Here is a 3,849-nt window from a genome sequence, read left to right on the forward strand (position 1 = left end):
AAACGTCTTCTATCTATCGCTCCTCGTCCAGCCCTCGGATATCTGCACTGTTGGACAACAAGGAAAAGGTTTGGCTTTCAGCAAGGATGTTTCAGTGTATCCATTTTACCCCACAGGTGTAAATTCTTTCCCTTTGAGTTATTGCTGGGGTTTGTATCCTAACAAATGAGGGTCTCTTTCATTCTTACCTTTTTTTCCTTTTGAAAAATACTTTCCTCCTGTCAATTGTTTCTCCAGAGCTGGAGTTTGGTGCCCCTTTGGCCTAATTCCTATTCAGTTTGGACCGGGCTGCCACTGAACAGGGACTGCCAGTCTGTCACAGCCTGTTCTTTACCAGAAAATGTCCAATCAAGACAACAGCATATACCTGCAGTGGAGATTCTCCTTCTCCATCATTTATATGGATTCCTCCTCTTATCTACCAGCTGCATTTGTAAATCCCATCCCATGCATTCAGTAACTGTAACTTTTCTGCCCATGGGTAGATGCCTCATCCCTGGAGGTGTTCAAGGCCACCTTGGATGGAGCTCTGGTCTAGTGGACTAAAGATCCCTTCCAACCCAAACCAATTCTCTGATTCTATGATTGCCAAGTTATTCTATAAGTTAGAAGATGCTTTTATTCACTACCATGGTCATCAGGAAATCCCTGTCAGAACTGATACTTCTATGATGTGGTATGTTGGTTTAAGCAACATGAGAGAAAAAAGAAATGGCTTTAAACCAGCTGATAGAAGAATGCTTTCTTAGTTGAAGAAATTTGAACATGAATTTATTTACCACTGAATGTGGTGGAAGGGTGAAAGATGTGTAGCTGAAGTTCCTCTTTTGCTTCACCAGGATAGAGACAACAAGAGTTATCTTGCCACCATAGTGCCCAGAAGACTGAGCAGTATGAGTGATACAGAAGAAAAAGAAAACAGGTGAGACTGGCTGAAGTTAATGCTCAGCTTCCATCCTGTCAATAGTACTTCTGGAATATAATTTTTCTGTAGTCATGCTCTGTATATTTTCTCAGCAGTCTCAAGTACACAGGAATTCACAACATCAAGAGCCAGCTCTGTCTATAAAAGTTCTGGTACGTTGGTTTTCATTTAGGTGAGCAGGAATCAGCAGACTGGTTCCTCCACCTCTGTGCTCACACAGGCACAGGCTCCATTCAGACAACCAGATTTATGGATCCTTTTTTCCTTTTAATATGCAAGTGCCTCATTTTGTAGCTGCCACCTGCACTTGTAGTTGTCACTTGCTCAGCAGTCACCTTCAATCCCTTTGTTCACACCTCTCACTTGAGATTCACTTGAGCTTGTGAACTCTCCCATGTAGGAACTGTTTTATTGCATGGCTGTTTTTACAGTCGGTGTGTGTAAATGATCGTGGTCCTAACTATGGTGTTAATGGTGTGTGTATGTCCAGGAATTCCAGATGTATTTGAGGAGCTGGTCTCTACTAGCAGCTTCTTCAGGGGCCTTCCAGTGCCTAAAGCGCTCCCAGAGAGCTGGAGAGGTACTTTGGACAAGGTCATGGAGTAACAGAACACAGGGGAATGGCTTCCCACTGCCAGAGGGCAGGGTTAGATGGGGTAATGGGAAGGAATTCTTGACTGTGAGGGTGGGGAGGTGACCAGAGCAGCTGTGGCTGCCCCAAGCCTGTAAGTGTCCAAGACCAGGTTGGATGGGGCTTGGAACAACCTGGGCAAGTGGAAGGTGTCCCTGCCTGGGCAGGTATTAGGACAGGATGAGCTTTAAAGTCTCTTCCAATCCTGGCCATTCTATGATTCAGTTTGTACTAGAAGGAGTAAAATTTGACCTTGGCTGCAATTCCAGCTACTTCCCAAGAAAGGAGGAAAGGCACTTGCAGAACTGTAATTGCTGGGCAGGAGTTGTGGCAGATGACACCCTGAGAGAATTTCAGCACAGCTTGAGAATCTTTGCTGATCTTTGGCTGGAACCTCCCTGCTGTGTTCTTGTTCACTCTCAGGCAGTCTCTGAGATCCAGAGTTTTGCAGACAATTTGTGTCTGTTGATCAGCTCAAGAAGGTTTGGCAGAGGTTGCTTTCGAGTGGCACATCCTGCTGTAGGAGCTGATAACTGTCCTTTTCTGGGTGGAGCTGGGACTGGCTGAGGAGTACTGGCCTTCAGGAACAGATGTGCCCAGGCATGCTGTGTAGTACAGTTTTTTTCCCAATATTCTTTCCTTTCAAAACATTTTGGTCTTTCTTTCTGGAACCCACAGGTGTCTTGAGAGAGCATTGGTCTAGGCATGACAACTGGAAATGAGAAATAATTGCATGCTGATAGGGGAATGGAATTAGTGCTGCATTGCAAGCTCCAGGTCCTGTCCAGCACCAGTAGAGAGCAGGATACACTGTCAAAGTGTGCATTAGCATTAGGGAAAGAGCCCTGTTTTCAGATAACCAGGGTAAACAGGACTACTGGGAATTTCTTGATAACTTGTCAAGTAGCTTTAGATACTGTAAATATTTTGTTTGTTGTTTTATGCTTCATGATTTTGACCTGGTGGTGCTGGGTTAATTGTTGTTAATGATCTTAGAGGACTTTTCCAAGCCTAATGATTTTGTGAAGGGCTTTGCTGTGCTGAATTGCTTTTGTCTTTGCCTATATATCTTGAAGAATAAAAGCTTCCTTGGAGTTCCAATATCTGCCCATTTATTTATACCTTGTTTTTTGATACAGACAGCAGTGAGAATATTAAATTACACTATTTAATATGTTAAATTACTTTTATGGACAATCTGAGTTTCATTTGCAAGTTTTCTGACTAAAAAGGATTTTGTTCCTCTTTATGCAAAATATTACATCATCTATGGTTCTTAAGTGAGCTGGCAAGAGCAGGAGCTGATGTTAAGACCAAAGCAGGTGTTTCTCTGAGCTGTGTCACCTGAACAATGAAGCATGTAGGTGTAAGGAAAGGATCTGTGTTGTGAAACTGTGAAGGAACCAAAGGCAGACTGCAGAGGTTTCTCTAAGCAAAGCCTGTGCTCTGTCCTGCTGTAGGGAATCTGCTGTGAACCTGGTGCGGAGCGGCTCCTACACCCGGCAGCCCTGGAGGGACGAGCCAAAGGGAAACGAAGCTCCCCACTCTGGTGCACCCACTACCTATGTATCCACCTACTTGAAAAGGTATGTTCAGGCCTGTCTTCTGTGTGTTCTCAGGCAGGCAGAACCACTCCTAATATGTCTCCCAGAGCTCAGCCTCCTGCTTGTTACCTCCTGCATCTTGTAACTGGCCTTGGGACCCTCTTCTGCTGAGAGCAGGAAAGAATAGATTTTTTATATTTGTCATGCTAAATAGTGTTTTTAAAGGCTATAATTTTTATTAATTTGCAAATTTCTGGACTGAATTTAAATACTCTTCTTCCCATAATTCAATAGCAAAGTTCTCTCTGCTTAATGCTAGTGTTACGGTTAGAGAATAAAAGTGAAATTGGTCATAAAAACAGATTAATAAGAGTCCAAAATAATTATTCTGATAGCTCTTGGTGAGTAAGTTATAGTTTATCTCTAATTTTGGTTTGTATTAGTCCATGTTTATAGTATTGCCAGAAAGTGGCAGTGATCTTGTGCATGATGTACAGCACTTGCTAAGCAGTAAAACTGATGCTTCCACTGTTGTTTCATAAGGCAGTAAGGAAGCAGTTTCTTCACAGTGTGTGTGAAGTTGTAGAGGCTGATTATTGGTGAAGGAGCCAGGAAGAAGCAGGAAGGCAATTCCAGGCAGAGCTCCTGTAACTGCAGTGTCCTAGACCCCCTGGGAGGCTGAGCCTCGGTGTCCTTGAGGTGCCACCTAACAGCTCTCTCTGAGCTGAAGCAATGCCCTACTCTGGTGA

The sequence above is a fragment of the Lonchura striata genome, chromosome 30 (genome assembly GCF_046129695.1).
Source record: "Lonchura striata isolate bLonStr1 chromosome 30, bLonStr1.mat, whole genome shotgun sequence".
Classification (NCBI taxonomy): Eukaryota; Metazoa; Chordata; class Aves; order Passeriformes; family Estrildidae; genus Lonchura; species Lonchura striata.